Consider the following 7,697-nt stretch of genomic DNA (forward strand, 5'->3'; position numbering starts at 1 on the left):
ATGTGATAATTTATCTTTAATTTTTTGAGGAACCTCTATACTGCTTAATATAATGGCTGCACATCTGAATTCCCACTAACAGTGCACAAGGGTGCCCTTTCTCCACATCCTCTCCAACACTTATTTGTTAATTTAGTGATGATAGTCATTCTGACAGATGTAGCCTTGTGGTTTTAATATGCATCCCTTTGATGATTAGTGACATTGAGTATCTTTTCATGTATCTATTTCCCCACTGTATGTCCTCTGCCTACTTTTAATTGGATTGTTTGCATTTTTATGTGTATGTTCATTTGTAGGGTTATTTATAAATTTTGAATAATAACCCCTAATTGAACACTTATTGTAACCCCTAATCTTCTTCAATTTCTTTCTGCAGTGTCATCTTGTAATTCTTCAAGACCAGGTCTTTTATCTTCTTGGTTAAATTTAGTCTTAGGTTTTATTTTATTTATTTTTTATGAAACTGTAAATGGGAGTGTTTTCTTGGTTTTCTTTTCTGCTAGTTCATTATTGCTATATACAAATACAACCAATTTCTAAATATTTACTTTGTATTTTGCTACTTTTATCAATTCATTTATCAATTCTACAATAATTTTGGTGGAATGTTTAGGTTTCTCTATATACAATATTTTGTCATCTGCAGATAATAACATTTTTACTTCCTCCTTTCCAATTTGGATTCCTTTTATTTCTCCTTCTTGTCTGATTACTGTGGCTAGGACTTCCAGTACTATGTTGAATAACAGTGGTGAAAACTGACATCTTTGCCTTGTTCTTTATCTTACAAGAAACGCTTAATTTTCCTCTGTTGAGTATGATATTAGCTGTGGGCTTGTCATACATGGCCCTTATTATATTTTGGTATTTTCCCTTTATTACCCTTTTCTGAGAATTTTTATCCTAAATGGGTGCTGGATTTTGTCAAACCTTTTTCTGCAACTATTTATATGATCATATGATTTATCCCTCCTTTTATTTAAGTAGTTTATCATGTTAATTCACATGCAAAGATGGTAAATCAACATCATATGATGGGTAGAAATGTGACCATCACAATAACTCTAAGACTTTTCTTTAACATGTAAGTATTCGCTATTATTTGACTACCTTTATTGTTATTTTAAAATAATTTAATTTTATAACTTAAACTCTATATCTGTGTGTAGCTGCTAAGAATTCCTGGATTACTCTATGGGCTCAAGTTAAAAACAAAACAGAAAACAGAACCTACAAACTGCAAGACTTCGGAGTTCTCATTAGCCCTAGGACAAAGCAATCAGGGACCAGGGGTGGAGGCGTCTCTACATTTGCCATCTTTACTCTGGCTCTCGGAGCGCACTTTGCTGTTCCACTGAAAACTGAAAACTGTTTCTCCAGCTGGAGCTGAACAATCATAGCTGTCCTGTCGGGTCCAAGTGGAGCAGACCAGAGCAGAGTAAACCAGCAAGGAACAAAGCTGTTCAGCTGAGGAGGGACTTGGCCAGGACCATCTTGCCCCAGGGCCTCCTAACGGCTGTGCTGTTTTCCTAGCCATGCTGTATCATAACTGAGCTGTTTGCAGTTTCTTTCTTCAACCCACTACAAATTGGGGATTCTTGCTGGTGCTAAAGTGACAACAATTGTCTTTAGTTGACATATCTTACTATTTAAACTATGTATCTTATGATGAAAATCTGTCTGATAAATGAATAAAGATACTTTTCTGAGTATCTTTATTCTCATTACTTTTAAACATTTTTGCTAGATGAATGAACAATAAAACAGTATAGAAAGCTTTTGTTTTATTCTGCAGACAGCACCAGGTTAGAAAATATGGTGTTCATTGTTGTTTTCTCGCTGTTATGACTCTATCTTGTACAAATTTGTTTGCCAATTTTCTATTTATAAAGCTGGCTTCTTTTAGCTTTTGCATGTTGAAACAGTGTAAACAAAATTACTTTGCAACACCTGGTCTAAAACATTTAGCTCATGAGAATTTATCTCCCCAAATTATAATAATTTAGGATTTATCTCATTGCATTGGTGTAAAAATAAAGCAAACCGAGAGTGTTCTCAGGAAAGTAAACATACTAAGAAAATGTTTGTTGATTACATAAATATATGCTGTCTTCCAATGAGTGTGATACCATTTCTGTTTGCATGACCATGTCAGCAAAACTTATTTGAAAGGTAATTGTTGCCAAAAGACCTTGAGTTCTAGATCTGCTTTATATAAACCAGTTTTTTAATCACTAAAATAATACAACCATTCTGTAGAAATCAGCTGGCTTAAATGACCCATTTAATATTGGCATTAGTTTTACTTTCAGATATAAATTTTAAACATTTTTCCTCTGAAATCACGTCACAATCAAGTCACAAGTTGTTTTTTATTATTCCCACCTTGTTCTCTAATGAAATCACTCCTATAGTTATTTGTCAAAAGAGAAGGTATTTTTGAAGTTTTCATAATATGTTTTTAACAACTCTAAAACTCATTATAATGCTTCATACAAAAATCTGAAGTGTCCTAATGACATGACAAGCTAAAATGGTGCATTAATATACTCTAAAGAATAAAATGAATATGAAGACCTCTGGGAAGGCAGTAAGGAGGACTACTCTGATACAACATCAGAGAAGTCTGTGAGTCTCCTAGTTCTCTAACAAAAGTCAGTCAATTCTAATTTCACACAGAATATAAATTTTGTTTATATTCCACAATATATAATTTTTATATTCTATAGTATATATTTTTTGCTTTGAATGATCACATATTTTTATAAAAGAATAAGAGGACCTTGAAACTTGTATTTAGCCAGTTTCAATTTCAGACACACTTCATTTCTTTCTATCTGACTTTCCACTTTGGTTTCATTTTCTTTCACCTTGAACTTCCTTTAACATTTCCAGCAGTGCAAATCTACTGGAGACAAACTCTCTTAGTTTTGATTATTAGAAAATGTCTTTATTGTACTGAATTCTTGAAAAATATTTTTTCTCAATAAAGAATCCTGGCATGATGGTTTTTAAAATTTTTTTCTCAGTGTTTTCACTATTTTTTTGTTATTCTCTGGCACCCATTGTATGTAATGAGTATTCAACGTTCATTGCAATTATTGTTTTGCATGTGCTGTGCCCTTTATTCTTCTCTAACTGCCTAAAATTTTCTGTATATATTTGGATTTCAGCCAAATGTGTCAAGATGTCATTGTCTTTGCATTATACCTGCTTGTTGAACAAGCACCGTAAATATCAATTGAATTATTTTTCTCTTAGCCTCTTGGAGACTTCCCCATACATGTCCCACATTCATGGTCTGGGTTAGTTTATACACAAATCTGGGTTACCTTTCTCTGGTTTTCTCCTTTCGTAGATACCACCCCTCATTTTCTATCATTCATGATTGTCCTAAACCACGTCTTAGTAATCTTTGAAACATCAAGATCTTAGGTTTTTTAATCAGAGATTTAACTGTTGGGCCTGGATGAACTGGAACTTATCAGGTCAGGAACTATGAAAACAGGAAACTCACCCAATAGCTGCACTTCTAAGTACCATTTCCTGCTGATTTCTTACCTTGTTTACTTTCCAGTGCATTCAGACAGTCCCGGCACCTCCCACATGGCCGTTGCCTCCGGAGGCTTTGTCTGATAAAACCGAAGTGGGCAACCATGACTCGCATTTAAATGGGAAATATATAAGTATTTGTCAAAATTATTGTTTGCCCCTCTGATTAGTATTCAGAAAATTTGTCTTGTGGTGAATATGTGTATGATGGAAGGATTTAAGAAGGAGTGGGAAAAAAGAAAAGAGTGGAAAAATGAGAGTGTTCGTGGGAAGAAAGATAAGATGTTATTAAGATATGTGTGTGGTATACATTATAAAGATATATATAATATTAAATCATTATCTAAGTCTAAATGAAACTAATAAGAAAAATAATTGGCTGAATAAAAGAAAAAATGATAGTAATTTATATGACTTACTCATAATGTATGCATGATTTCCAAATAACACTCTAAAGAATACATATATAACATTTCAGAGTAATTTATTATAAACACTTATTTTAAAACACCGCACTATACATAATCTATAAAGAAATCAAGTTTCAAATAAATTCTGACAACTCAGAATGAAAAAAATAGAATAATTTAAAATTCCCTACCAGAAAAATACAACTCATTCAAAATCTTTATAACCCCTCAGAACTGATGAATAATTGGAGCTTGGCCCTAGACAACAAATTGCAGTTTACCATGTGGTTGTCTTTCCATGTCTTGCCATTTGTGTTCAGAAGACTTACCATTAAGAGATGCAAGCTACTAGTTAGGAAATCAAGATGCCCGTTCTCTATCACCAGTTCCTAAAGGTTGGTGGCATGGCTTTCAAGTGTACAAATTCTAGAAAAAAATGCCAGTGCAAGGCAGAAGTTGGGTGTAAACATATTTAGTGAAAGTATGCTAGCCTCTGTCATAAACTAAATTCTACCATCATAGACATAAAATAATTTAATACCTGGAGCAAGACCTTTGGAGTATTTACATGACAAGAAAAGTACACCAAGCAAAATTTTAAAAGAATTGCTAATATTTAACCTCACCCTTAAAACACTAGTGTTTTTAGAGAATAAGTTTAACATTTGCCTTCTATTTTCCAGAAAGATCCCTTCAAAAACTCATGTATATAAGTTTAAATACTATAAGAATTTCCCTTAACATAATGGGTAGCAACTGAAGAAAGCTTTTATTTGCTTAATCTTCAGAAGGCTTTTGGAAGTGCTCCTTTATTTAAAAGTGTGAAATAAAAAGCCACATTGCAACCGCCTATTTTAATTGCCTTTTTTGCCACCAGCTGTGTTGTTTGATAATAGCTGTATCTGCCCTACTGCGCTCACATACGCTTGTGTGTCTGTGTCTCAGTGAGAGCTCCAGTGAGAGTGAGCACAAGAGTGGTAGTGAGAGAAAAAGGATGAACTTGTGTGCGAAGAGTAGTCAGGAGTGGAGTTTGCTTTTCCATAGCAGGGACTCTCTGCCGATATCTGCAGTCCTTTCAATCTTTCAGTACCTGACCATGCCCTTACATACAAGATTTCGTGGCCCTGAGTTCTTAAAAGAGTTCCCATGTTGATTTCTGAGTGAAGGTAAAAGTAAAACAGTAAAGGAATTATTCTACTAATGCCAATATTCTTCCTTCTAGTGTTTCAATTATTGCACCAGGTATTCTGATATTTAGCTATAATTTTCATGAGAATTTATTTATAATAAAAAAATGCCAAGAAAGGAACCAAGATTAGGACTTGAGGATGGAAATGAAAACCTTGGTAACAAAGTTGTTCTGGCTCTGACAGGTGTGGCTCAGTTGGTTGGGTGTTGTCCTGTGAGGGGAAAGGTCATCAGTTCAGTCATGTCACATAGGCACAGGCCTGGGTTGCAGGTCTGGTCCCCAGTCGGGGCACATGCAAGAGGCAGCCAATCCATGTTTCTTTGTCACATTGATGTTTCTCTCCTTCTCTTGCACCCTCCCTTTCCCTCTCTACAAAAATGAATTAAAAACAAAAATGTTGCTCTGTGATAGTTTTTCTAACTCAAGCATTTTTTTCTCAGAACTTGGAAGAAGGCTAAAAATGTTAAGTTGTACTGGACTTCAACTAGTAAAATTGCATTGGTATGTAGAGTGGCATTACGATAATATTCATTTGACACATCCTGGGCAGCAATAATAAATGTAAAAGAATGTATATATTTTAACACAACCCCACTATATTTGAGATGTTTCTTTTAGAGATTATTTTGGTGCATTGTGTATCTTTTAACCTTTCCTGATCAAGACTAGCTAAAAGTAATAGAACAGTGTTGTAATATAATATTTCAATGTTGCATTAAATTAGAATTTCATTTTCGTTCAATTACTTACACAATAAAATTCAAAGATGATGCAGCATAAATAAAATGATGCTTTATGCTAATTAAACTGCTTTCCTATGCAAAGCCCACCTTGCTGCAATTTAAATCTCATGGATGGTGAATAGATAAGTGTCAGAGCAATTCAGTACCATATATAACCAACTCAATGGCAACCACGTTTTGTAATACTGACACTGTTTTGTCTCACCTCCAACTACCTACTCAACATAACTAGTTGAATTTTAATAATAATCCCAAGATAACAACCAAAATGAAACTCCTATCTGACTTATAAGACATACTCTTCCGATAGTCATCCTACTTCATTGACTATCAAAGTCTACATACAATACCTTTGCAATTCACTTAAGTTCTTCCTCCAAAATGTGTCTACTCTATGATTATTGTTTACCACTTTCATTGCTACTATCCTGATCCAAGCTATCATCACATTCTTATCAGACTTTTCCATTTCACTGATCTCTTACTTTTATTTTTATCACTTCTTATGCTTTTCCCAACACAACAACAAAAATGACCTCTTCGACTATGAATTGGATTATGATGCTCCTATTGGCTCAGGACCCCAATAAACTTTTCATTTATTGGCTTTAACTTCAAGCTTCTAAACATGTCCTACAAGGCTCTGTGACTATGCTCTGTTACTTGCATGACCTCAATGCCTAGCATCTTCCTCCTTGTTCTCATATTGAGTCACTGCTCTATCTTCTTGTTGCTCCTTGAACACACCAGACAATTGTTCCTCCTTCATCCTCAGGTCATTGCAGATACTGTGTTCTCCAAGTAGCAAGTCCTTCGCATTTTTTGGCCATCATGTATAAAATCCTTCTTCAGACCTCCCATCATTCTCTGTATCTCTGACTTTCCTTTATTTTACTGTACAGCACTCACCATCATGTAGTGTATGTGTACTTATATACTACATCCATCTTCTCACTATAACATAATAGATAAGATGTTAGGGAAAACAAACCTTTTTTTAAAAAATATGTTTTATACTAAGTACATTAAAAAATGAGACCACATACTATGCGCTCAATGAATGTCTGTCTGAAAATGAATCTTTCTTCTCAGTATACAAACATAGTATGTATTCCCCAATTATAATAATATCCCTTTAACCTAATCATTGCAGTTATTACTTCATTATTAGACTTTTCTGGCTGGAAGTAAATTTCTTAAGTAGTAGTTATTTTCATAGTCTCTATTTTCTCATACCCCATACTCTTCTCAACCTATCCAATCAGGTTTTGAGCGTGGATGCCCACATAACCCAGTAAAATAGTCCATGACAACACCGAACCATACTAGACCTGTAGGTAGTATTTGATGTCATTGACTGCATGCTCTTTCTTCACTTTGTCTCTAGGACAAAACTATCTCTTAATTTGCTGCCTACCACACACTGGCCAGTTTTCTGTCTCTGGTTATTTTTAATCTTCCTAATGTGTAATTATTGAAATAAACTAGCATTTAATGTTCACCCTTTCCCTCTGTTTATCCCTCACATATATATGCACACACAAACACACACACATATATATATACACACATATGCATATTCTCTTTCTAAGTCATATCATCATATCCCATACCTTTAGATATTATTTTACTAACACTCTGAAATTTAAATCTTTAGTTTAATTTTTGGGCTGCATACTTATACACCTAAATGCCTATACTTCATCTCCGCTTGCAAGTCCAAACCTTAAAAGCTTATCACATTTAATGTTTAATTCTTAACTTCTTTTTTCCTGAACATAATCTATCACAAGGAGTTGC

Source organism: Artibeus jamaicensis, unplaced genomic scaffold (assembly GCF_021234435.1).
Source record: "Artibeus jamaicensis isolate MK-2021 breed Jamaican fruit bat unplaced genomic scaffold, CSHL_Jam_final contig_391, whole genome shotgun sequence".
Taxonomy (NCBI): Eukaryota; Metazoa; Chordata; class Mammalia; order Chiroptera; family Phyllostomidae; genus Artibeus; species Artibeus jamaicensis.